The sequence below is a fragment of the Microcaecilia unicolor genome, chromosome 3, assembly GCF_901765095.1.
Source record: "Microcaecilia unicolor chromosome 3, aMicUni1.1, whole genome shotgun sequence".
In the NCBI taxonomy this organism is placed as follows: Eukaryota; Metazoa; Chordata; class Amphibia; order Gymnophiona; family Siphonopidae; genus Microcaecilia; species Microcaecilia unicolor.
The window spans coordinates 77,122,979-77,150,725 of NC_044033.1; the positions used below are offsets into that span (position 1 = coordinate 77,122,979).

Below are 27,747 nucleotides of genomic sequence, written 5' to 3' on the forward strand. Positions count from 1 at the left end.
AGCAGGGGGGCACCGGATCTCGCCCCCTGTGTCAGGAAGCCGTCAGCATGTGGCTCTGGGCTCGCCGTCAAGGCATGGTGCTCCAAGCCACATATCTGGCAGGCGTAAACAACAGTCTGGCCGACAGGTTGAGCAGGATTATGCAACCTCACGAGTGGTCGCTCAACTCCCGAGTGGTGCGCCAGGTCTTCCAAGCGTGGGGCACCCCCTTGGTAGATCTCTTCGCATCTCGAGTGAACCACAAAGTCCCTCAGTTCTGTTCCAGGCTTCAGGCCCACGGCAGACTGGCATCGGATGCCTTCCTCCTGGATTGGGGGGAGGGCCTGCTGTATGCTTATCCTCCCATCCCTCTGGTGGGGAAGACTTTGTTGAAACTCAAGCAAGACCGAGGCACCATGATTCTGATTGCTCCCTTTTGGCCGCGTCAGATCTGGTTCCCTCTTCTTCTGGAGTTGTCCTCCGAAGAACCGTGGAGATTGGAGTGTTTTCCGACCCTCATCACACAGGACGAAGGGGCGCTTCTGCATCCCAACCTCCAGTCGCTGGCTCTTACGGCCTGGATGTTGAGGGCGTAGACTTTGCCTCTTTGGGTCTGTCAGAGGGTGTCTCCCGCATCTTGCTTGCTTCCAGGAAAGATTCCACTAAGAGGAGTTACTTCTTCCATTGGAGGAGGTTTGCCGTCTGGTGTGACAGCAAGGCCTTAGATCCTCGCTCTTGTCCTACACAGACCCTGCTTGATTACCTTCTGCACTTGTCTGAGTCTGGTCTCAAGACCAACTCCGTAAGGGTTCACCTTAGTGCGATTAGTGCATACCATTACCGTGTGGAAGGTAAGCCGATCTCAGGACAGCCTTTAGTTGTTCGCTTCATGAGAGGTTTGCTTTTGTCAAAGCCCCCTGTCAAGCCTCCTACAGTGTCATGGGATCTCAATGTTGTTCTCACCCAGCTGATGAAACCTCCTTTTGAGCCACTGAATTCCTGCCATCCGAAGTACTTGACCTGGAAGGTCATTTTCTTGGTGGCAGTTACTTCGGCTCGTAGAGTCAGTGAGCTTCAGGCCCTGGTAGCCCAGGCCCCTTACACCAAATTTCATCACAACAGAGTAGTCCTCCGCACTCACCCTAAGTTTCTGCCAAAGGTCGTGTCGGAGTTCCATCTGAACCAGTCAATTGTCTTGCCAACATTCTTTCCCCGTCCTCATTCCTGCCCTGCTGAGCGTCAGCTGCACACATTGGACTGCAAGAGAGCATTGGCCTTCTATCTGGAGCGGACACAGCCCCACAGACAGTCCGCCCAATTGTTTGTTTCTTTTGATCCCAATAGGAGGGGAGTGGCTGTAGGAAAACGCACCATATCCAATTGGCTAGCAGATTGCATTTCCTTCACTTACGCCCAGGCGGGGCTGGCTCTTGAGGGTCATGTCACGGCTCATAATGTTCGAGCCATGGCTGCGTCGGTAGCCCACTTGAAGTCAGCCTCCATTGAAGAAATTTGCAAAGCTGCGACGTGGTCATCTGTCCACACATTCACATCTCATTACTGCCTGCAGCAGGATACCCGACGCGACAGTCGGTTCGGGCAGTCAGTTCTTCAGAACCTGTTTGGGCTTTAGGATCCAACTCCACCCCCCGAGGGCCCTGTTTGTTCTGTTCCAGGCTACACTCTCAGTTAGTTGGTAAATTTTTTAGGTCAATCTCAGTTATGTCCTCGCCGTTGCGAGGCCCAATTGACCATGGTTGTTGTTTTGAGTGAGCCTGGGGGCTAGGGATACCCCATCAGTGAGAACAAGCAGCCTGCTTGTCCTCGGAGAAAGCGAATGCTACATACCTGTAGAAGGTATTCTCCGAGGACAGCAGGCTGATTGTTCTCACAAACCCGCCCGCCTCCCCTTTGGAGTTGTGTCTTCCCTTGAAGTGTATTGTCTTGCTACATACTGGACTGGCCGGCTCGAGCCGGTTTCGGGCGGGAAGACGGCCGCGCATGCGCGCGAGGACTAGCAAAGGACTTTACTAGTGAAGTTTCCGATTGGAGGGGCTGCCGTGGACGTCACCCATCAGTGAGAACAATCAGCCTGCTGTCCTCGGAGAATACCTTCTACAGGTATGTAGCATTCGCTCTAATACATGGTGAGTCATAACAGAATTTCATTAAAGTCTAACTGCCAAGCATTCAACGTGTCCTCTAATTTGTGTTGCAGATCATTGTTATCTGGAAAAAAAAAAAAAAAAAGCTATTTTTCCCTTTAGAGGCCAAGTAAATTTCATTTTCAGTTACGGTAATCTGTGGGTTTAGCATAGGGATGCAGACTGCAATCTCTGGCAATTCCAAGTAGACCTCATTGGTTGTGTGAATGTGAACCAATCTTTAGTTTTTGGTTTTGGATTCGGTCAAAACTAGGTTGGGGGGGAAAAAAGCTGTTTCAGTAGGCCTCTTTCTGTTCCTGATCGCTCACAAAGAAGCTGAACAGAATTGGCTCCTGGACCAACCCTTCTGAATGAAATTTAGCACTGCCCTCTATCAACTGTCAGTCAACTAATTTATCTAGTTGATCCCTTTAGGAACCATCCTCAGGCTGGTCAGTTCATAAGCCTCCTATGAAGAACAATATTAAAGGTTTTGCTGAACTCGCGAGTACACCTCATTCAGCACGTGCCCTTTATCTATCCCCATAAGACAGACATGAGGAAGCCACTGCTTGCCCTGGGATTGGTAGAATGTAATGTTGCTACTATTTGTGTTTCTTCCAGTTACTTGTGACCTGCATTGGTCACTGTTGGAAACAGGATAGTGGGCTACATGGATTGTTAGTCTGACCCAGTATGGCTATTCTTATGTTCTTAGTTCTCTTGTCACCCAGTCAAAGAAACTGAGTAGCCATATTGGGTCAGACCAATGGTCCATCTAGCCCAGTATCCTGCTTCCAAACAGTGGCCAAGCCAGGTCACAAGTACCTGGAAGAAACACAAATAGTAGCAACATTACATTCTACCAATCCCAGGGCAAGCAGTAGCTTCCCCATGTCTGTCTCAATAGCAAACTATGGACCTTTCCTCCAGGTACTTGTCCAAAACTTTTTTAAACCCAGATTTCCATATCATCAAGCTGATCAATCCATAGACTGGTGGGTTGTGTCCATCTACCAGCAGGTGGAGATAGAGAGCAAACTTTTGCCTCCCTATATGTGGCCATGTGCTGCCGGAAACTCCTCAGTATGTTCTCTATCTCAGCAGGTGGTGGTCACACACAGCAGCAGCTCTGGCTAGGCCTCCAAGCCTAATTCTTAGGTTTTGTTGAGTGCCTGGGGTTGAGGGCTCTTTTGAGCAAGTGCAAACCTGGTGGTGCCAGGTCCCTCCTTTTCTCCCCCCTCCCGCTGGCTCCGTTAAAAAAAAAAAAAAAAAAATTTTGAACGTCCTTAAAGGCGTTTATTTCGACGTTTATTTAAACGTTTATTGCAGCTACTCACTGGGACACCAGGTCGTTACAGCTCGGAGCGGCAAGCAGGTAATTTTTACCTTTTTATAGCGGGCAGGGGGTTCCCCGATTCTTCTCCTCGTGGTATATGGCGTCAGAGGGCGAGGGCGCAAAGAGTCGCTCCCCGGATCGCTTGAGCGCTTCTAGAGGGGATGCGGGGGTCTTAAAGCCTGATTCGCCCTTGTTGGGTGACAGTTTCATGACCGATGAATGTCCCGGTCCTTCCTCCGGCGTGGCGGTTTTTCCCGCCATAAACGCCCATCCCCCGCTCCTCGCCTCCGCCATCTTGGCCGGCCACGCGGCTCGGACGGCTTCTTCTTGGGCCGCCCTTGAGGTTGGAGACATTAATGCCATGAACGCCCTTAATTTGGGCGACGGCACAAAAGCGGCTAAAGTTAAGCGCCGTTCTTCCCGCGCGGCTCCTTCGCGGAGTGTCGCGCCGGACGCCATTTTGGATGCGCAGCATGTCTCTCCCCCGCTCTTGCGAGCGCCGGTTGAGGGTGCGTCTAGGGCTGTAGCCGAGGCTGCGGAAGTGCACAGTCTGGGGGGTTTCTCCCCCGAGTTTGTTTTGCTGCTGCATCAGGCCTTCCTTATGCAAAACGCTGCCCCTGCTCCCTCGTCTGGTAAAGAGGTTGAGGTGCCCAGAGGTAAACGCCCTCGGGTTGATTCCCAGGCCTTGGAGGACTTTGTCTCCTCCGATGTAGATGAGGGCAGCGTATCTGAGTTCTCCCAACGGTCCTTTGCGGATTCCTTGGAGGAGACGGATCCCCGCTCGGATGGAGCGGATGACCCCTCTGCAGCGCGGCTTTTTAGCTCAGAGGATTTGCCCAACCTGTTGATACAGGCCATGGACACTTTGAAGATTTCCTCTCCGGAGGACGTCTCTCCCTCAGCCCCTGTTGGCTCTGCCATTATGCTGGGGACGAAGCGCCCGCCTAGAACCTTCCACGTGCATGATGCCATGCACACCTTAATTTCGGCTCAATGGGATGTCCCTGAAGCGAGCCTTAAAGTGGCTAGGGCTATGTCCCGCCTCTATCCTTTGACTGAAAGTGAACGTGAGGCCTATCTGTGGCCTACTGTGGATTCTTTAATCACTGCGGTGACTAAGAAAACGGCGTTGCCGGTGGAAGGTGGCACGGCCCTAAAGGACGCCCAAGACAGAAGATTGGAGGCGGCCTTAAGGTCGTCCTTTGAGGCGGCTGCTTTAAGTTTGCAGGCCTCGGTTTGCGGCTCCTATGTGGCCAGGGCGTGCTTGACTATGGTACAGCGGGCTTCCCCCTTGGATCATTCCTTGAGGGCTGATTGGCCAGCCCTGGAATCGGGCTTAGCCTATTTGGCAGACTTGCTGTATGATGTCTTGAGGGCCTCAGCTAAAGGCATGGCTCAGACAATCTCTGCGCGGCGGTGGCTTTGGCTGAAACATTGGTCTGCTGACCACGCCTCTAAATCCCGCCTGGCTAGATTGCCTTTTAAAGGCAAGCTGCTCTTTGGGGTCGAGCTGGACAAAATCGTGACCGATCTCGGCACGTCTAAGGGCAAGAAGTTACCAGAGGTCAGGGCTCGGGCTAGTACTCGTCCCGGTACCTCCAGAGGACGGTTTCAGGAAGCCCGTCGGTACCCGCCCGGGCAGGTCGGGTTCCTCTGCCCCCTCTTCCTTTAAGAGGAATTTCTCCCCCAAGCAGCATTCCTTTCGCAGAGACCGCCGTCCCGGAGGTGCTCCCTCCGGTCCTCCCCCAGGGTCTCGTACCCAATGACGGGGCCTTGGTCCACGCCCCAGTGCAGATTGGAGGACGGCTGTCCTCGTTTCTGGGCGAGTGGACCACAATAACTTCAGACGCTTGGGTGCTGGAAGTCATCAGAGACGGCTACAAGCTAGAGTTCTGCCGACCCTTAAGAGACGGGTTTGTACTCTCTCCCTGCAAGTCTCCGGTCAAAGCTGTGGCAGTGCAGCAGACTTTGGACAATCTGATCCGCCTGGGTGTGGTCGTTCCAGTGCCAGAAAGTCAGCTTGGCAAGGGGCGTTACTCCATTTACTTTGTGGTACCAAAGAAAGGAGGTTCTGTCCGGCCTATCCTCGACCTCAAAGGGGTCAATCGGGCCTTGAAAGTGCGGCACTTTCGCATGGAGACTCTCCGCTCTGTTATAGCGGCAGTGAAGGCAGGGGAGTACCTGGCATCCTTGGACATCAAGGAAGCGTACTTGCATATTCCCATCTGGCCTCCTCATCAACGCTTTCTGCGTTTTGCAGTCCTGGGCCGACACTTCCAGTTCAGAGCCCTCCCGTTCGGTTTGGCTACTGCTCCGTGGACCTTTTCCAAAGTAATGGTGGTCATCGCGGCCTTCCTGCGAAAGGAAGAAGTACAAGTCCATCCTTATCTGGACGACTGGTTGATCCGAGCCCCCTCTTATGCAGAGTGCGGCAAAGCTGTGGACCGGGTAGTTGCTCTTTTGAGCTCCCTGGGATGGATCATCAACTGGGAGAAAAGCCAGCTGCGCCCGACTCAGTCCCTGGAGTATCTGGGAGTTCGATTCGACACCCAAGTGGGCAGAGTGTTCCTGCCAGACAATCGGATTGTCAAGCTTCAGGCTCAGGTGGACCAGTTCCTAGTAGCCTCTCCTCTTCGGGCTTGGGACTATGTGCAGCTGTTGGGCTCTATGACGGCCACGATGGAAGTAGTGCCCTGGGCCAGGGCTCATATGAGACCACTACAACAATCTCTGCTGCAGCGCTGTACTCCGATGTCGGAGGATTATGCTGTGCGCCTTCCCTTGGACCCAGCAGTGCGCAAGGCGCTGAGCTGGTGGATGCAGACAGACAAGTTGTCTGCGGGAATGCCTCTGGTGACCCCAGAGTGGATTGTCGTCACGACGGACGCCTCTTTGTCGGGCTGGGGAGCCCACTGCTTGGGAAGGACAGCGCAGGGGCTCTGGTCTCCTGCAGAGGCAAAGTGGTCTATCAACCTCCTGGAACTCAGAGCCATTCGGTTGGCGCTTTTGGAGTTCATCCCGGTACTGGTGTTGAAGCCGGTACGGGTCCTGTCGGACAATGCCACGGCTGTGGCCTATGTCAACCGCCAGGGAGGTACCAAGAGCGCCCCTCTAGCCAAGGAGGCTATGAATCTATGCCAGTGGGCAGAAGCGAACCTGGAGCAGCTGTCAGCGGCCCACATTGCCGGAGTCATGAATGTCAAGGCGGACTTTCTCAGTCGCCATACCTTGGAGCCCGGAGAGTGGCAGCTATCTGCTCAGGCGTTCTTGGACATCACGAAGCGCTGGGGCCAGCCGAGCCTAGATCTGATGGCGTCATCGGCCAATTGCCAAGTGCCGCGCTTTTTCAGCAGAGGACGGGACCCTCGATCCCTGGGAGTAGATGCTCTTCTCCAACAGTGGCCGACTCAAGAGCTTCTCTATGTGTTCCCGCCCTGGCCCATGTTGGGCAGGGTGCTAGACCGGGTGGCAAAGCATTCCGGCAGGGTAATCCTGGTGGGTCCGGATTGGCCCAGACGTCCCTGGTATGCGGACTTGATCAGGCTCTCAGTCGACGATCCTCTGCGGCTGCCAGTGGAGCAGGGCCTGTTACATCAGGGTCCCGTGGTGATGGAGGATCCCTCCCCCTTTGGTCTTACGGCCTGGCTATTGAGCGGCAGCGTCTGAGAAAGAAGGGCTTCTCAGACAAGGTCATCGCCACTATGCTGAGAGCGAGGAAGCGCTCTACTTCTACTGCTTACGCCAGGGTTTGGCGTATATTTGCAGCGTGGTGTGAAGCAGGCTCACTTTCTCCCTTCACTGCTCCAATTTCTTCAGTGTTGGCGTTCCTGCAAGAAGGTCTGGAGAAAGGCCTGTCGCTCAGTTCCCTTAAAGTCCAGGTAGCGGCTCTGGCTTGCTTCAGGGGCCGCCTGAAGGGTGCTTCCCTGGCTTCGCAGCCAGATGTGGTGCGCTTTCTCAAGGGAGTTAATCACCTGCGCCCTCCTCTGCACTCAGTGGTGCCTGCGTGGAATCTCAACCTGGTGCTAAGAGCATTGCAGAAGCCGCCTTTTGAACCCTTGTCGAGGGCATCTCTGAAAGACCTGACGTTGAAAGCAGTCTTTTTGGTGGCTATCACTTGAGCCAGAAGAGTTTCCAAGCTCCAGGCGCTCTCATGTCGAGAGCCATTTCTGCAGTTCACTGAGGCAGGAGTGACTATTCGCACAGTGCCTTCCTTCCTGCCCAAGATTGTTTCTCGCTTCCATGTGAATCAGCAGCTCTGTCTCCCTTCCTTTCGTAGGGAGGACTACCCAGAGGAGTACTCTGCTCTTAAATATCTGGATGTGAGACGAGTCATCATCAGATACTTGGAAGTGACCAATGAGTTCCGGAAATCGGATCATCTGTTTGTCCTGTTTGCAGGTCCTCGTAAGGGTCTGCAGGCTGCTAAGCCTACAGTGGCAAGATGGGTCAAGGAAGCCATTGCAGCGGCTTATGTGGCCGCGGGGAAGGTGCCGCCTATCCAGCTGAAGGCTCACTCCACTAGAGCTCAGGCGGCCTCGATGGCAGAGGCCGGGTCCGTCTCCTTGGAAGAGATATGCAAGGCGGCAACTTGGGCTTCGGCTCATACATTCTCCAAGCATTACCGCTTGACTGTGGCTGCACGGGCGGAGGCCCGGTTTGGAGCTTCAGTGTTGAGGTCAGGGATTTCAATGTCCCGCCCTGGGTGAGTACTGCTTCGGTACATCCCACCAGTCTATGGATTGATCAGCTTGATGATATGGAAGGTAAAATTATGTATCATACCTGATAATTTTCTTTCCATTAATCATAGCTGATCAATCCATAGCCCCTCCCAGATATCTGTACTGTTTTTATTCTGGTTGCATTTCAGGTTCAAGTTTAGTCTTCAGTTACTTCAGAAAGACTTCGTGTTCAAGTTTTTTCACTTGGATTCTTCAAGAGTTGAGACGAGTTTGTGTTACAGTGAGCTGCTGCATTCCTCTCCCCTCCGTTTTACGGGGCTGGATTGAGATTTAAATTCTGCCGGCACTCCCTCCCGCTTCGTGCGGCTGTAGGGCAGCTTTGTACCCCTCCCGCTTCGGCGGTGTTAAGGTCAGTCAGCTCCTCCCGCGGTTGCAGGATAAGCCAGATCCCCCCGCATCGGCGGGTGTGGTGTCCCTCCCCCGCTCCGCGGGGATGAGCTGGACGGATTCCCCTCCCCCACTTGTGTGGGGATGAGCTGGGTTAATTCCCCTCCCCCGTTTCGGCGGTGGTGAGCTGGGCAGAGTGTCCCTTCGTGGGTGTAATTCTCTAAGTGCTGAGTCCTGCGGATGGAGCTTTGATATCGACATACTGAGGAGTTTCCGGCAGCACATGGCCACATATAGGGAGGCAAAAGTTTGCTCTCTATCTCCACCTGCTGGTAGATGGACACAACCCACCAGTCTATGGATTGATCAGCTATGATTAATGGAAAGAAAATTATCAGGTATGATACATAATTTTACCATACTATCCGCTGTTACCATTTCCTCATGCAAAGAATTCCAGAGCTTTAGTGAAAAAATAGTTCCTATTTGTTTTAAACATATTTCCTTGTAACGTCCTTGAGTGTCCCCTAGTCTTTGTACTTTTGGAACGAGTAAAAAAAATCGATTTACTTCTACTCGTTCTACACCACTCAGGATTTTGTAGACCTCAATTATAGCTCCCCTCATCTTTCTTCCTCAGCCTCAGCAGCAGATGAATCCAGGAATTGGTGGGTTATATCTGCCTACCAGCAGATGGAGATAGAGAACACTGAAAGAAGGCAGTGACCCTGGGCATCCAGCTCCTTTAGTATATCTCTGTCTCTAGCAGGTGTGGATGGATTCCTTCCAGCACCTGGATTTTATTCTTAAGGAGGCTCCTGTGCTTTGCCAGTTAAGCAGGTGGTGTGTGGCTGAGGGCGCCCACGTTAAAGGCATACTTGGGTTCCAGGTCCCTGCCCATCTCTCCACCTCCCAGTTGGCCCATGGTGTGCTGTGCTGTTTGCCTGCATTTCCTTCCTCATAGGGGGGAACCCCCTCCCCGTGGCTCTTTTTGAAAGTGTCGGAAGGCAAGACCCGAAGCCTGACAGACCGGGTGCTAGGACGGTGGAGCGTCATTTGACCTCCTCCTGGGAGTGACTACTGCTTTCTCTTCAGAGTTCAGGGTGAGTGTTGCAGTATGCACAGCAGTTTCTCCGGGCTGTAGCACTGACTTTCTTATGCCAGCAGAAACAGTTAAGAGGTGCTTCTGCTGTGGCAAGAGGCGAACCGCAGTGAGAGTTTGCAGCACAGGCTGCTTGGATAGCTCGGGGGCTGTTAGTTCGGCGGTGCCCGCCAACACGGAGTTTTCCCGCATTCAGGGTCTCGGCACCAGCGCCATTTTGGAAGCATCAGGTGATGTGGAGCTCTCGGTCTCTCAAGTGGGGGGGACCTTGGGAGGTAGGCCAGTTTGCGTGCTGACGGTGTTTTACCAGCAAAGGAGCCTCAGGGGACGGTTCCTGCTGGGAACTGTGTGACAGACATGCAGAGAGACTTCCTTCCCCCCCCCCCCCCCCCCCCCCCCCCCGAGTTCATTCTCCTTATGCATTGAGCCTTTTTAATGAAGAGGGCCCTTCCAGGTGCAAACAGTCTGTCTCTGCCTCCTCCAGCTTCCTCTGCCCAGAATTTTTCTGTAGCTGATGGAGAGGCTTTGCCAGCAGTCCCTTTGGACACTCCTGCCCTTAAGTGTAGGTGGGTTTCTTCAGTGTCTGAAGTGGGTTCTGTGGGCCCTCATTCCCCTCCCCAGTCGCTCTTTTTGGTCTCAGGAGTGTCCTCTAGGCCTTCTAGAGTGGAGGACCTAGAGGGAGGGGGAGATTCTTCAGGAGGAGCAGGACACGTCAAGTTAAAGTAAAATATTCAATATGAATTAAAGTAAAATTAAAATACAATACTCAGAATATAGACTAAATAAAATGAAAAGGGGAAAAAAGCAGATATAATAAAACACAATAAACTGGTGACTTCAGATTGCCTAATCAAATGTGCCTGCACTAAGTTGCAGGAAGTGCTTGTTTGAATAGATAACGTCTTTAACTGTTTTCAAAAAGATTATATATCTTTACTCAAATGAAGTTCATCAGGTAACACTTTCCAGAAAACTGGCATAGTTGCTGCAGTGTTACTGCTCCAAACGTGCCACACTGCGGGGGACCTCCAGCATAACTGGTCCTCCAAACGCAAGGCTCTAGGTTGATGATACATATACAAAACAGCTACAAGAGTGACTGGGGCTTCATCACATAGTATTTTGCGTACTACAGTTTAAAATCTTAAACTTGATGGGCTGAATAATTGGTAACATAATAAATAATGCAGATAAAGACCTGAATGGTCCATCCAGTCTGCCCAACAGTCAGGCTCATTTTCAATTCATGATTAAACCAACAATGAATGTGATATAAAATACTGGATCATGGTCTTTGGCATTTCTGTGAATGCAGAGACTGTAAGGCCAGCGTTATATGCATAAAATGATTAGCACTAACCAGAATGTGAGCAGCTGCTTTTTGCAATCTGGGATGGCTTCAGAATTGTAACAAACATGTGACCTTCAAATGAACACTAAATAGCAGACCTTTCTGCCCCCTCCTTCTCACCCACCTCTTCCCATTCATCTAAAGTAGGAAAGCAACAGCAGAAGTCAATATGCACTTACAAACCCCAATACTCCCTATTAGTTTCCAGCCTAATAAGAAGTAGTGCTTTTTTTGTGCCGGTACGCACCAGTACAGCGTACCAGCACCTTTTTTCCCAGGGCCGGCTCAACTGCCTGCCCTCAGCTTCCTGACGGCCCTTCTTTCCTTCCTGCCACCCTGTGTTTAAATCTTTTATTTTGCCTGAAGTTGTGGCGGCAGCAGTAGTAAAAGCAGCAGGCTCGCTTCCAGCCTTCCCTGTCAGTGTCCCGCCTTCCTCTGATGTAATTTCCTGTTTCTGCGAGGGCGGGACACTCAGGGAAGGCTGGAGGCGAGCCTGCTATTTCACTGCTGCCGCAGCTGTTGCAACTTGAGGTAAAATAAAAGATTTAAACGCAGGGCTGTCGGGGAGCTGAGGGGCAGATAGGAGGGGTTGGAACTGGAACTTGGGGGCTGAAAAGGGGGGCAGGTGGAGGCTGGGGTAAGTCACTGGACATGGATGGAGGGGAGGATAGGGGGCAAAGGAGAATTGCTGGACATGGATGGTTTGGGGAGGATAGGGGGCAAAGGAGAATTGCTGGACATGGATGGTTTGGGGAGGATAGGGGGCAAAGGAGAATTGCTGGACATAGATGGTTAGGGGACGGCAGAGGAGAATCACTGGCCATGGATGGGAGGGGAGGATAGAGGCAAAGGAGAATTGCTGGACATGGAGGGGAGGGCAGGGGGGAGAGGAGAGTTGCTGGACATGGATGGGAGGGCAGGGGAGAGAGAGGCACATGGATGGAGTGGAGAGAAAGGGAAAAGAGAAAAACTGCACATGGATGGAGAAAATAGGCAAAAGCTGGATCCACTCTATACCTCCTCCAGTCGTCCGTGGAGGACCCAGCTTTTACCTATGGATGTAGGGCAAGAAATGAAGAAAGGAGGAAAGTAAAGAACTAAATAGAAAGGAAGCCCTGGAAACGGAGTTAAGGGAACAGATAGAGAGCAGCAGAATCAGAGACTGGGACCGACATGATCAGAAAAACAGTCACCAGACAAAGGTAGAAAAATCATTTTATTTTTATTTGTGTTTGGAATATGGCCAATGTGAGAATTTACATCTGCTTTCTTGTTTGGCACTGGGTATACTGGAGCTGTAACAATTTACAGAAATTATTTATAATGAAAAAAAAATCACAAGTTATTTTTTTCTCCTATACTGGTATAATATTTTCAATGATACCTGTTTTTCTCCGAGGACAAGCAGGCTGCTTGTTCTCACGACTGGGTTGACGTCCACGGCAGCCCCCACCAACCGGAACAAAACTTTGCGGGCGGTCCCGCACGCAGGGCATGCCCACCGCGCATGCGCAGCCGTCTTCCCGCCCGTGCGCGAACGTTCCCGCTCAGTCTTTTCTTTTCCGTGCTGGAGAGAGCCGCGTTCGTCTCTCTCTCTGTCAGCCCCGGAAACCGGATCGCGCTTTCGCCGCGAGCTTTTTTCTCCTTTGTTGTTCTCCGTTTTCTATTTTATTTTGTCTAAAAAAAAAAAAAAACCGCAGAACTTTGTTTTTCCCTAGTCTTTTAGCGGGGGCGTCTCGTTGCGGCCTTGTGGCCGCGCGGTCGATTTATTTTCGAGGTGTGAATTTTTACCGCCACCATCGATGACTTTGACTTCGCCGACGCGATTTTTCCGTCGATGTCCTCAAAGGTCCCGAGTGGATTTAAAAAGTGTGGTCGGTGCGGCCGGCATATCTCGCAGACCGACACTCACGCTTGGTGCCTCCAGTGCCTCGGGCCGGAGCACGATACCAAGACATGTATCTTGTGTCTCGGTCTCCGGAAACGGACACAGGTAGCGAGGTAAGTTCTACGGGACCGTCTTTTTGGAACTTGCGCCGGCCCCTCGACTTCGACGGCATCGGTATCGACGGCCGGATCTTCGGTACCGATGTCCACGAAGACGGCACCGACCCCAGGAGCACAGGGCCCGCCGGTCCTCCGGAGACGGCAGGGGTGAGAGGCCGCGTGGGCAATCGGCCCCGGTCACTCCCTCTACCCAGGCCCTCGGGACCGAACCCTGTCGGACCCGATCCCTCGAGGCCGAGGGGGATCTACTTCCTCCTCTTCTGTTCCACCAAGCGCCGATGACGGGCACCGTAAAAAGGCAAAGAAGCACCGTCATCGGTCGCCCACAGCGCATCAGCTCCCGGCGCCAGGGATGATGCGACGCCGAGGAAGCAGCAGCGCCGAGAGGAGAGGTCCCCCTCGGTGGTAGAGGTATCGTCACGCCAGGGTGCCAGCACTTCGGTGCCGTCTCCTGGACCCGACCAGCTTTCGGCACCGACACCTCTACCGGCCCCCTCGCCTTTCCCGACTGCGGGCTTAGACGAGTGCCTCCGAGCCATCCTTCCGGGGATCCTGGAAGGGCTGATGCGCCAGACTGTGCCAGCGCCGGGGGTGCTTGCGCCCTCGGCGCCGTTGATGGAGGCGCCGGCGTGCTCTAGCCCAGTGCCAAGGCCTTCGACGCCGCTTGCGGCGCCGGTCTCGACTGCTACGCAGGTGGAGTCAACGTCGATGGAGGGAGTTTCATCCCCGCCGGCGCGGGAGGTCACCGAGGCCTCGGTGCCTTGACATCGAGCCGGGCCCGGTTGAGGACTGAGCTGCAGGAGCTCATGTCCGACACCGAGGAAGAGGCTTTGTGGGGGGAGGAGGAGGACCCCAGATATTTCTCCTCAGAGGAGTCTGTGGACCTTCCCTCCGACCCCACTCCTTCACCAGAGAGAAAGCTCTCGCCACCTGAGAGCCTCTCCTTTGCCTCCTTCGTCAGGGATATGTCTATTTGCATTCCCTTCCCCGTGGTCTCTGTGGATGAGCCGAGGGCTGAGATGCTTGAGGTCCTCAACTATCCATCACCACCTAGAGAGTCCTCCACGGTGCCGCTGCACAATGTCCTCAAAGAGACACTGCTTCGGAACTGGTTGAGACCATTATCTAATCCCACCATCCACAAGAAAGCGGAGTCCCAATACAGGATCCACCCGGACCCAGAGTTGATGCGGCCTCAATTGCCTCATGACTCGGCGGTCGTGGACTCTGCTCTCAAGAGGGGACTCATTTGGGAGGAAGGCCTACCAATCTTCCATGCTCGTGACCCGCATCCAGTCTTACCAGCTCTACACGAGCATACACATGCGGAACAATGTGAAGCAACTGGCGGACCTGGTCGATAAGCTCCCACCGGAGCAGTCCAGGCCTTTTCAGGAGGTGGTCAGGCAGCTGAAGGCGTGCAGAAAGTTCCTGTCCAGGGGTATCTATGACACCTGTGACGTGGCATCTCGTGCTGCGGCCCAAGGTATAGTGATGCGCAGGCTCTCATGGCTGCGTGCCTCTGACCTGGACAACCGCACCCAGCAGAGACTGGCCGATGTCCCTTGCCGGGGGGATAACATTTTCGGCGAGAAGGTCAAGCAGTTGGTGGACCAACTACATCAGCGGGAAACCGCTCTCGACAAGCTCTCCCACCTGGCGCCTTCAGCATCCACCTCAGCAGGTGGACGTTTTTCCCGGGCCAGGCAGGCTGCACCCTACGCCTATAACAAGCGTAGGTACACCCAGCCGGCCCGAAGGCCTCATCAGGCACAGGGACAGTCCCAGCGCGCTCGTTCCCGTCAACAGCGTGCGCCTAAGCAGCCCCCTGCGCCTCCACAGCAAAAGCCGGGGACGGGCTTTTGACTGGATCCACGGGAACATAGCCGCCATCAAAGTGTCGGTACCGGACGATCTGCCAGTCGGGGGGAGGTTAAAATTTTTTCACCCAAGGTGGCCTCTTATAACCTCCGACCAGTGGGTTCTCCAAATAGTGCGGTGCGGATACGCCCTGAATTTGGCCTCCCCTCCACCAAATTGTCCTCCGGGAGCCCAATCCTTCAGCTCCCATCACAAGCAGGTACTGGCAGAGGAACTCTCCGCCCTTCTCAGCGCCAATGCGGTCGAGCCCGTACCACCTGGGCAGGGATTCTATTCCAGGTACTTCCTTGTGGAAAAGAAAACAGGGGGGATGCGCCCCATCCTAGACCTGAGAGGCCTGAACAAATACCTGGTCAAAGAGAAGTTCAGGATGCTTTCCTTGGGCACCCTTCTACCAATGATTCAGAAAAATGATTGGCTATGTTCCCTGGATTTAAAGGACACATACACTCACATCCCGATACTGCCAGCTCACAGACAGTATCTCAGATTCCGTCTGGGGACACGGCACTTTCAGTATTGTGTGCTGCCCTTTGGGCTCGCCTCTGCCCCGCGGGTGTTCACAAAGTGCCTCGTGGTGGTCGCGGTGTATCTACGCAAGCTGGGAGTGCATGTGTTCCCATATCTCGACGATTGGCTGGTAAAGAACACCTCGGAGGCAGGAGCTCTCCGGTCCATGCAGTGCACTATTCACCTCCTGGAGCTGCTGGGGTTTGTGATAAATTACCCAAAGTCCCATCTCCAGCCAGCCAAATCTCTGGAATTCATAGGAGCTCTGCTGAATACTCAGACAGCTCAGGCCTTCCTTCCCGAAGTGAGGGCCAACAACCTCCTGTCCCTGGCTTCTCAGACCAGAGCGTCCCAGCAGATCACAGCTCGGCAGATGTTGAGGTCATATGGCCTCCACAGTTCACGTGACTCCCATGGCTCGTCTTCACATGAGATCTGCTCAATGGACCCTAGCTTCCCAGTGGTGCCAAGCCACCGGGAATCTAGAAGATGTCATCTGCCTCTCCACCAGTTGCCACACTTCACTGCACTGGTGGACTATTCGGACCAATTTGATCTGGGGACGCCCATTCCAAATTCCTCAGCCCACGAAAGTGCTGACGACAGATGCGTCTCTCCTGGTATGGGGAGCTCATGTCGATGGGCTTCACACCCAAGGACTGTGGTCCCTCCAGGAAAAGGATCTTCAGATCAACCTCCTGGAGCTCCGAGCGGTCTGGAACGCACTGAAGGCTTTCAGAGATCGGCTGTCCTGTCAAATTATCCAAATTCGGACAGACAATCAGGTTGCAATGTATTACATCAACAAGCAGGGGGGCACCGGATCTCGCCCCCTGTGTCAGGAAGCCGTCGGGATGTGGCGTTGGGCTTGCCAATTCGGCATGCTTCTCCAAGCCACATACCTGGCAGGTGTAAACAACGGTCTGGCCGACAGACTGAGCAGAGTCATGCAACCGCACGAGTGGTCGCTCCATTCCAGAGTGGTACGCAAGATCTTCCGAGAGTGGGGCACCCCCTCGGTGGACCTTTTCGCCTCTCAGACCAACCACAAGCTGCCTCTGTTCTGTTCCAGACTACAGGCACACGACAGGCTAGCATCGGATGCCTTTGTCCTCCATTGGGGGACCGGCCTCCTGTATGCTTATCCTCCCATACCTTTGGTGGGGAAGACCTTACTGAAGCTCAAGCAAGACCACGGCACCATGATTCTGATAGCGCCTTTTTGGCCCCGTCAGATCTGGTTCCCTCTTCTTCTGGAGTTGTCCTCCGAAGAACCGTGGAGATTGGAGTGTTTTCCGACTCTCATTTCGCAGAACGACGGAGCGCTTCTGCACCCCAACCTTCAGTCTCTGGCTCTCACGGCCTGGATGTTGAGGGCGTAGACTTCGCTTCGTTGGGTCTGTCTGAGGGTGTCTCCCGTGTCTTGCTTGCCTCTAGAAAGGATTCCACTAAAAAGAGTTACTTTTTCAAGTGGAGGAGGTTTGTCGTTTGGTGTGAGAGCAAGGCCCTAGAACCTCGTTCTTGTCCTGCACAGAACCTGCTTGAATACCTTCTGCACTTATCAGAGTCTGGCCTCAAGACCAACTCAGTAAGGAAATCACCTTAGTGCGATTAGTGCTTACCATCTTCGTGTAGAGGGTAAAGCCATCTCTGGAGAGCCTTTAGTTGTTCGATTCTTGAGAGGCTTGCTTTTGTCAAAGCCCCCTGTCAAGCCTACAGTGTCATGGGATCTCAACGTCGGCCTCACCCAGCTGATGAAACCTCCTTTTGAGCCACTGAATTCCTGCCATCTGAAGTACTTGACCTGGAAGGTCATTTTCTTGGTGGCAGTTACTTCAGCTCGTAGGGTCAGTGAGCTTAAAGCCCTGGAAGCTCATGCTCCGTATACTAAATTTCATCATAACAGAGTAGTGCTCCGTACTCACCCTAAGTTTCTGCCAAAGGTGGTGTCGGAGTTCCATCTTAACCAGTCAATTGTCTTGCCAACATTCTTTCCCAGACCGCATACCCGCCCTGCTGAACGTCAGTTGCACACATTGGACTGCAAAAGAGCATTGGCCTTCTACTTGGAGCGGACACAGCCCCACAGACAGTCCGCCCAATTGTTTGTTTCTTTCGACCCCAATAGGAAAGGGGCCGCTGTCGGGAAACGCACCATCTCCAATTGGCTAGCAGATTGCATTTCCTTCACTTACGCCCAGGCTGGGCTGACTCTTGAGGGTCATGTCACGGCTCATAGTGTCAGAGCCATGGCAGCGTCGGTGGCTCACTTGAAGTCAGCCACTATTGAAGAGATTTGCAAGGCTGCGACGTGGTCATCTGTCCACACATTCACATCACATTACTGCCTCCAGCAGGATACCCGACGCGACAGTCGGTTCGGGCAGTCGGTGCTGCAGAATCTGTTTGGGGTTTAAATCCAACTCCACCCTCCAGGACCCGAATTTATTCTGGTCAGGCTGCACTCTGTTAGTTGTTCTTCGTAGGTCAATTTCTGTTATACCCTCGCCGTTGCGAGGTTCAATTGACCTGGGTTCTTGTTTTGAGTGAGCCTGAGAGCTAGGGATACCCCAGTCGTGAGAACAAGCAGCCTGCTTGTCCTCGGAGAAAGCGAATGATACATACCTGTAGCAGGTGTTCTCCGAGGACAGCAGGCTGATTGTTCTCACCTACCCTCCCTCCTCCCCTTTGGAGTTGCGTTTTACTCATTCTTGCTTGTCATTCAACTGAGCGGGAACGGTCGCGCACGGGCGGGAAGACGGCCGCGCATGCGCGGTGGGCGTGCCCTGCGTGCGGGACTGCCCGCAAAGTTTTGTTCTGGTTGGTGGGGGCTGCCGTGGACGTCAACCCAGTCGTGAGAACAATCAGCCTGCTGTCCTCGGAGAATACCTGCTACAGGTATGTATCATTCGCTATATGCACCGTGGCTGGTATAAGGGATGTGGCTACCTTAGGGGCAGAGCCATAGATGTTGATCCTTCCCATAATGAGTACCGATACCTTTTTTCCTACAAAGAAAACATTGATAAGAAGTCTACCCAAAGAGATCCGGAGAGTTCCCAGATTCCCCCCCCCCCCTTTCAAAAAAAAGAAAGCCCTGAAGGGTTTAGTGGTCCAGAGACCACACGGCTAAAAAGCCTACTGAGCTGTCACCTACATAATTCTGATTCATTGGAATGTAAGTGATTTAAATTTGTATGCTATTGGGAATTTATTTATTTGTTACATTTGTATCCCACATTTTCCCACCTATTTGCAGGCTCAATGTGGCTTACATAGTAACGTAAGGCGTTCGCCATTTCCAGTAGGGAAACAAATACAAAGAGTTGTTATGGTCGGATAAGGTTCATGTGTTATAGACACATTGGGGAATCATAGAGAGGAAGAGTTATGCAATGTCTTTTACAAGCTTTGGTGTCGTTATGTTGCAGGGTTTAGGCACTTTTGGGTCGATAGGGTATGTTGGTTTTTAGTGATTTCCGGAAGTTTTTGTGGTCGTACATTGTTTTCACAGCTTTTGGTAGTGCGTTCCACAGTTGTGTGCTTATGTAAGAGAAGCTGGATGCATAAGTTGATTTGTATTTGCGTCCTTTGCAGCTTGGTTAGTGGAGATTTAGGTATGTTCGTGTTGATCTAATTGTGTTTCTTGTTGGTAGGTCTATGAGGTCTGTCATGTATCGCGGGGCTTCGCCGTAGATAATTTTATGGACCAGGGTGCATATTTTGAAAGCAATATGTTCTTTGATTGGTAAGCAGTGTAGTTTTTCTCGGAGGGGTTTGGCGCTTTCGAATCGTGTTTTTCCAAATTTAAGCCTGGCTGCTGTGTTTTGAGCGTTCTGAAGTTTCTTTGAGTTGTTCTTTGCATCCCGTAGAGATTCCATTGCAGTAGTCCGCATGGCTTAGTACCATTGATTGTATCAGGTTGCGGAATGTTTCCCTCGGGAAGAATGATTTCACGCGTTTGAGTTTCCACATTGAGTGGAACATTTTCTTAGTTGTAGAGTTAACTTGGTTCTCAAGTGTAAGGTTACAGTCGATAGTAACGCCGAGGATTTTCAGGCTGTCTGAGATAGGGAGGGTGTAGTCTGGGGTGTTTATATTTGTGGGTTTGTTCGTATTGTGTTGGGATGAAAGGATGAGGCAGTGTGTTGTTGTTTTTTTTTCTGTATGGAGTTTTAGTTGAAATGCATTTGCCCATGAGTCCATGATGTTTAGGCTGAGCTTGATTTCATTGGTGATTTCTGTGAGGTCATGTTTGTAAGGTATGTATATTGTGACGTCGTCTGCATAGATGAATGGATTGAGGCCTTGGTTGGATAAGGACTAGGCTAGTGGTGTCATCATTAGGTTGAAATGGATCGGTGATAGTGGTGATCCTTGAGGTACTCCGCAGTCTGCTTTCCACGATGAATATATGTTTGAATTTGATTTCACTTGGTATGTTCTAGTGGTTAGGAAACCCTTATCCAACTAAGTATGTTTCCACCAATACCGAAGTAATCTAGGAGTCTTAGTAGTATATTATGGTTTACCATATCGAATGCACTAGACATGTCGAATTGAAGGAGAAGTATGCTTTTACCTGTTGCTATTTCCTGCTTGAATTTGGCTAGGAGAGTGATTAGTACTATTTCAGTACTATGGAGGGGGCGAAATCCTGATTGTGATTCATGTAAGATTGAGAATTTGTTTATGTAATCCCTGAGTTGTGGTTACCATGCTTTCCATCAGTTTGACTGCTAGTGGGAAAGATGCTACTGGGCGGTAATTGGAGAGTTCACTTGTCTTTTTCTTGGTATCTTTTGGAATTGGGGTGAGTAGGATGTTGCCATTTTCCTTAGGGAAGAGACCTTACCTTGTTGGAGTAAGTAGTTTAGGTGGGATATGAGGTCTGCTATGAAGCGGGGGCAGATTTTATTAGGTAGCTGGGGCACGTATTCAGTTTTCAGTAAGTGTCGAAGAACTTGTTAATCGCATGGATAACTGTTTTGGTGGTGAGGAGAGCGAAGTTTGACCAGGTTCGGTCCGCTGGGTATTCTCCAGAGGTTGGGTCCAGACCGTTGATGAAGTTTTCAATATCAGTATTGTCATGAGGAAGTGTGTTGTGTAGGTTTACAGTTTTTTCATTGAAATATTTAGCAAGTTTGTCTGCAGATGGGATGTCTGTGTTGGTTGTGGTGACCAAGGTGGTGTCTAGTAGTTTGTTTACAAGTTGATATAGTTTCTTTGTGTCTTTGTAGTCTAGTCCTATTATTTTCTTTGTAGTTGTTTCCAAGCGTTGACTGTGTGTTCATCTTTTATTTTTTTTCCGTGCTCTTTCGAGTTTCCTGGATTGTGTTTTTAGTTTTTTCAGTTTGTCGTTGAACCATGGTATCGAGTTATGTCTTCGTGGTGATCTTGTTCGTAAGGGTGCTATTTCGTCTAGTATGCGTCTGCATCTTCTATCCCAGTTAGAGAGGTAGTGTATGAAGTGTTATCCATTCATTATTGTATATTTGTTGCCAGAATGTTTGTCTATTTGGCCTCTTGTGCAGTAGGTTGTGTGTTGTTGTTTACGGTATGAGCCTTTCTTCCGCCAATTTAGGGATAGGTTTAGTTTGTAGTGGTCGGTCCATGGTGTTTCTGTCCTTTTAAGATCAGTTATTAGGTTTTGGTCTGTGGACAATTTATGTGAGATGAGGTCAAGTGTGTGCCCTTTGACATGGGTTGCTTACATGTGTAGCCATTTAAGATCCCATAAGTGGAGGAATTCTTGCATTCTCATGCGTTGGCAGAGTTTGGGTCTTCTAGGTGAAGGTTAATTCTCCTAGTAACAGTATATTCCTTGTCATCAAGCAGATGAAGCCATTACGTATGGGTTGTGTCCATCAACCAGCAGGGGAGATAGAGAGCACTAAATTTTTTCACAGTGCCTCATGGCCAGCTAGCTCCACTGCCTCTTCAGTATTCTCTATCTCCCCAAGCAGGGTGGCTGCAGCTTCTTCGAGCTCCATCAAAAATCTGCCTGGGGGTGGCTCCTGGCTTGCCAGTTGTTAGCCGGGGTGTTAGAGGCTATAGCAGCTTCACTTTGAAGGCACATAGTACTACTACTACTACTACTTAACATTTCTAAAGCGCTACTAGGGTTACGCAGCGCTGTACAATTTAACATGGAAGGACAGTCCCTGCTCAAGGAGCTTACAATCTAAAAGACAGGTGTACAATCTAGAGACAAGTGTACAATCTAAAAGACAAGTGTAGAGTCAATCTGATAGGGCATACTATATTTCTCGAAAGGTTAGGTACCGAAAGCAGCATTGAAGAGGTGAGTTTTAAGCAGAGATTTGAAGATGGGTAGGGAGGGGGCTTGGCGTAGGGGTTGAGGAAGATTGTTCCAGGCATAGGGTGAGGCAAGGCAGAATGTGCGGAGCCTGGAGTTGGCAGTGGTCGAGAAGGGTACTGAAAGGAGGGATTTGTCCTGAGAGCGGAGGTTACGGGCGGGAACATAGGGGGAGATGAGGGTAGAGAGGTAGTGAGGAGCCGCAGACCGGGTGCATTTGTAGGTAAGGAGGAGAAGCTTGAATTGTATGCGGTATCTGATCGGAAGCCAATGAAGTGACTTGAGGAGAGGGGTGGTATGAGTATATCGGTTCTGGCGGAATATAAGACGTGCGGCAGCGTTCTGAATGGATTGAAGGGGAGATAGATGGCTAAGTGGGAGGCTGGTGAGGAGTAGGTTGCAGTAGTCGAGTTGAGAGGTAATGAGAGCGTGGACGAGAGTTCGTGTGGTGTGCTCAGAGAGGAAGGGGCGAATTTTGCTGATGTTGAAGAGGAAGAAGCGACAGGTCTTGGCAGTCTGTTGGATATGCGCAGAGAAGGAGAGGAAGGAGTCGAAGATGACTTCGAGGTTGCGGGCAAATGGGACGGGGAGGATGAGGGTGTTATCAACTGAGATAGAGAATGGAGGAAGAGGAGAAGTGGGTTTCGGTGGAAAGACGAGGAGCTCGGTTTTGGACATGTTCAGCTTCAGGTGGCGGTTGGACATCCAGGCAGCAATGTCAGATAAGCAGGCCGATACCTTGGCCTGGGTCTCCGCGGTGATGTCAGGTGTGGAGAGGTATAGCTGGGTGTCATCAGCATAAAGATGATACTGAAAACCATGAGATGAGATCAGTGAGCCTAGGGAAGAGGTGTAGATTGAGAAGAGAAGGGGTCCAAGGACAGATCCCTGGGGAACTCCAACAGATAGTGGGATGGGAGTGGAGGAAGATCCATGAGAGTGTACCCTGAAGGTGCGGTGGGAGAGATAAGAGGAGAACCAGGAGAGGACAGAGCCTTGGAACCCAAAAGAGGACAGTGTGGCAAGAAGTAAATCATGATTGACAGTGTCAAACGCAGTGGATAGATCGAGGAGGATGAGGATGGAATAGTGGCCTCTGGATTTGGCGAGGAGCAGGTCATTGCAGACTTTGGAGAGTGCTGTTTCTGTCGAGTGTAGAGGGCGAAAACCAGATTGAAGTGGATCGAGGATGGCCCTTTCCCTGCCTTACCCATGCCCCCGTGGATGTGGACATATTAACTTGCTTTTTCCCTGTCCTTTCCCACTCAGTGGATGCAGGCACATTGGTTCGCCTTTCCCTGCCTTTCCCACTTATCTGAGCCTCCGGAGTGTTTTTATTTACCTCTTTTGCCTCTGCAGGACCAGAGCTGTGATACTCGGTCTAGTGAGGTTAAGAGTGTTTTCTGACTCCTCCGGGGTGGGCCCGCTATCGGGACGTTTTTGGCGTGAACCGCCATTTTTGAATTTTACCGCCGTTTTCCGTGATGGCTGCGGAGACTGTAAAGCTGTTCTAAATGTGGCAAGCGGGGCTCTGTAATTCGTGCTGTACAGACAGTAGAGCCGGCCCGAGCATGGTGAGCGGCGATCTTTCACGCTCTGAGCTGGCAGCGGACGCCATTTTGGATTTTCCACATGGCGCGGCCTCCGTTGCGACGGAGAGCCCTGAATCCGGGGGGGGGGGGGGGGGGGCCTCTGAGTGAGGCTAATAATAGAGCTGATAGCCCTGGGCAGGATCCGGGCGGTCAGGGAGCGGTTTTCTCCCCTGATTTTGTTTTAATGCTGCATAGGGCATACATGCTTAAAAGAGCTGTTCCACAGGGATCTTCGGACCCTCTGCCTGACCCCCCCCCCCCCCCCCCCCCCCCCCCCCAGTGGATCCTGGCCTTTTGGAGTTGGCTTTGCCTGTTTCTTATCCTCCTGATAAACGCAGAAGGGCTAATTCCCCTTCTGATTGTGGCGCACCCCCTTTTCCCCCCCGTGGTCGGGCTATGAGGATTCTGAGGGGTCTGGCAGAACTTCTTGGGTGAGGAGCCAGAGTCTGGTGCAGAATTGCCACAGGAGCTTGATGATCTGTCTGCAGTGAGGATTTTCCTCCGCGAGGAGCTGCCAGCGCTTATTTCAGATGCCTTACAAGCCCTCTCGATTGAAGATCCTGGGAGTGGCATAGCCTCCTCTGTTAATCCAAGGATGGCTAGTACCAGAAAGCCTGCTCGAGCCTTTCCTTTGCATGACTCCATCCAAGAGCTTATTTCGGCTCAATGGGCTGACCCCGAGGGACCTTTGAAGGTTGCCAGGGCTATGGGGCAATTATACCCTCTGAGTGAGGAACATTTGGCTCGCTTTGCAATGCCTAAAGTGGATACCCTGGTCATGGCTGTGACAAAGAGAACTACCCTCCCTGTTGAAGGAGGTGTTGCCCTGAAGAATATTCAAGACCGCAGGCTTGATTCAGCTCTGAATCGGTCCTTTGATTTGGCAGGTCTCACTCTTCGGGCGTCTGCATGCAGTTGTTATGCTGCTAGAGCCTGCCTGGCTTGGTTACAGCAGGCAGTGGAACAGCCCGGTGATGGAGCGGAGACCTTATCTGAAGTGGCTCCGTGGATGGAGCCGGCCTTGTCCTTTTTGGCTGACGCCCTTTATGATATGGTCAGAGCTTTGGATAAACAAATGGCTGTAGCAGTGGCGGCTCACCGCACTCTTTGGCTACAACATTGAGCGGCGGACATGGCCTCTAAGCAAAGGTTGGTGAAGTTGCCCTTTCAAGGCCTTCTCCTGTTTGGTGAGGAGCTGGAAAACATTGTTAAAGGCCTGGAGGATTCCAAACCTCAGCGCTTGCCCGAAGATAGGCCGAAGCCTTCCTCTAAGGGTCAGGCGGTCCGCTTCTCTTACAGACCTCGCTTCCGTGAAGCTAGAAGGTACCGCCCGGGGCGTGCTGCTGGGTTCACTTCGCGTGCCCGCTTTCAGCAGAGAAACTCCTTTCACTCGGACAAACGTTCCGCAGTGTCCGTTTCAAGGCCTGGAGTTCAGGGGCGACCCTCTCAATGATGGTGGATGCAGTGTCCAAACAGAGGCTGTTAGGCTGCCGTTTAAGGGCAAGCGTTTGTTTGGGGATGACTTGGAGAAACTGGTGAAAGATCTAGAGGATTCCAAGGATCAGCGTCCGTGCAGAGATTCGCCTCATTCTTCTTGTCATTGTCCACGCTGAGATGACACACCACAATGCGAAAACCCCCAGGTTTTTCAGCAGGAGAAGGGACTCCAGGTTGGAGGGCATCAATGCCCTGCTTCAGCCATGGCTGAAGTCAGTCCTCTGTTTGTTTGTTTTTTCCACGTGGCCGCTCATCGGGCGAGTTCTTCATCGTATTCGACAACATCGATGCCAGGTGGTGCTGGTCACACCGAACTGGCCTCAACAGCCGTGGTACACTGATCTGGTGACTCTGTTGGTGATTCGGTCCTTCTGCCTTCAGACGGCTCCGGGACTCCTGTGCCAGGGTCCTCTGGTTATAGAAGATCCTCCCCCTTTGGTCTTGCAGCTTGGCTCTTGAGCAGTCAAGATTGAGGAAGAAAGGGTATTGCTAAGATTATTGTTACTTTACTTCATGCTAAGAAGCAGTCTACTTCAGCAGCTTACATATGAATTTTGTGAGTTTTTGAGTCCTCCTGCTCCTCCAGAGCTTGGTCTCTCCCTCAATCTTCCCTATCGCAGATTTTGTCCTTCTTACAGGAGGGTTTGACGAAGGTTTTGTTGGTCAGCTCGGTGTGTGCGTGCAAGTGGCAGTACTCGCCTATTATCGCAGCCAAATTTCTGGTTCTTCCCTCGTGTCTCATCCAGATGTACTCCGGTTTACTAAGGGGGTTGTGCGGCTGCCTCTCCTGCTGTCTTGGCCAAGTCCAGTGTGTAACCTTAATTTGGTACTTCGTTCATTACAAGGGGCACCCTTTGAGCCCTTGCGGAGGGTCACCCTGAAATATCTCTCTCTGAAATCGGTGTCTCTGGTCACACTCTCTTCTGCACAGAGAGTATCGGAGCTTCAGGCTCTCTCTTACAAGGTGGGAGTCGTGGTATATACCATACCGTCTTTTCTCCCTAAGGTGGTCTCTGCCTTTCATCTGAATCAGCCCTTGTTTCGCAGAGACCAGTATCTAGAGGATTTTCCCCGGTTTCATTTGCTGAATGTGCGGTGTGTTCTTCTGCAATATTTGGCTACTACGAATGATTTCCTTGTTCAGTATCTGTTTTGTCCTATTTTTTGGGCCTCCCAATGGTGAAGCGGCTTCTAAAGTGAGAATTTCTCATTGGGTTAAAGACTCTATCTTGTCAGCTTATGTCATCAGTGGGGCTTCGTTCGCATTTCTCTCGGGTGCTGGCGCATCTTGGATGGAATCTCGCCTAGTGTCTCTTGATGAAATCTGTAGGTTGGCAACTTGGACATCGATGCATACTTTTGTCTAACATTATTGGGTAGAGGTGGCCGCTTGCACGGAGGCAGAATTTTGGGCTTCCGTTCTGGCGGCGGGGGTTTTGGCTCCCCACCCTGTTTATGTACTGAATTGCTACATCCTACCTGTCTGTGGATTCATCTGCTGCTGATGCTAGGGAACAAAGAATTTTATCCTACCTGATAATTTTCTTTCCTTTAGTCGCAGCAGATGAATCCAGAGGCCCACTCCAAGCTGAAGTGGACATAGCTGAGTGGAGTCTGGTGTCTGCAGAAGTGCAAGCTGCAACTTTGTTGGTTTGGTTTAACTGTTTTTGGTTTTCAGGGTTCTGTTTACATGACTGTTGGAGGGATCTGTGTGGAAGGAGATGTGGTAATAGTTCACCTTTTGTTTCCTATGCTTTATTTATTTGTAGCACTTGTATCCCACATTTTCCCACCTATTTGCAGGCTCAATGTGGCTTACATTATGCTGTAATGGCAATCGCCATTCCGGAATGAGAAATACATAATATTATTATATTTAAAGTACAAGTATAAGGAGTAGATATACAGTTCAATTCAGGCATTAAAAATCAAAGGTAAAAGTAGAAGATTCAACAGTAATAACGTTAATAAAGTAAACAAATAGAGTTCAATATGAACTTGTTTTGATGTCTGGTCATTTATGAAGTATCTTTTAGGTAGGTCTCTTTGAACAAATTAGACTTTAGTAGTTTTACGGAAATCTGTCAAAACGTGCATAGTTTTTATGACAGTTGGTAATGCATTCCACAGTTGCGTGGCTGATATAGGAGAAGCTGGATGCATAAATTTTGATTTATATTTAAGTCCTTTGCAACTGGGGTAACGGAGGTTCAAGAAAGTGCGTGATCTTTTTGTATTCCTTACTGGTAAGTCTGTGAGGTCTGACATGTAGAACGGTGCCTCTCCATGAGAAATACTAAGGATTCCAGGAGCATACCATAGAATAAGACAGAGAGCACTCTTCCTCCACCTGCTGGTAGATGGTCACAACCCACCTGTCTCTGGGTTTATCTGCTGCGACTAAAGGAAAGAAAATTATCAGGTAAAATAAAATTTTTATTATCAATTGTGAAGTTTTGACAGTTTGACATACAGTACAAACAGGTATTTTCCTGTCCCCAGAGAACTCACAATTTGTATCCAAGGCAATGAAGGGATAAGGGAGCAAGTCTATAACTAGGCGTCACAATTAAGTGGATAGTGCACCTATTCTAGAACAACAGTTGCAAGTATAATTGCCATTTATAGAAAACTAGTGTAAGTTGGCATCAGTACACCTATATTTAGGCGCATATATTTATGCCAGGTCTATGGCTGACTGACGTAAATGTTGGTGCCAAAATGTCACATTTTACTTGTGTAATTTACAGTGTCATAAATTAAATGCTTAAATTTTGGTCCCACTTAACAATTATGCGCTAAGTCATTTTAGCATGTACTTAGCGCTTATGCTTGCTACTGCCATGTACACATGTAAATGTGCGCTTACTCGCATGAAGGCCAGTATTCTATACATGTGAATAAGCACTTAAAATATAGTCACCCCATTTTAGAATGAAGAGGTAAGTGACTTGCCC

At 51.0% G+C, this 27,747-nt stretch overlaps 1 protein-coding gene and 1 long non-coding RNA gene across 2 annotated transcripts in view; one reads left to right on the forward strand and one right to left on the reverse strand.

The window, feature by feature from the left end:
* NEK2 (NIMA related kinase 2) overlaps positions 1-27,747 on the forward strand; it is a 162,721-nt gene that overhangs the window by 108,128 nt on the left and 26,846 nt on the right. The gene's annotated exons all lie outside the window — the stretch shown is intronic.
* On the reverse strand, positions 9,079-26,384 carry LOC115465540. Its single transcript, XR_003941429.1, has 3 exons — positions 26,373-26,384; positions 16,897-16,902; positions 9,079-9,162 (listed from the first exon to the last, which is right to left on the reverse strand). It is a non-coding gene; the product is annotated as an uncharacterized LOC115465540 (long non-coding RNA).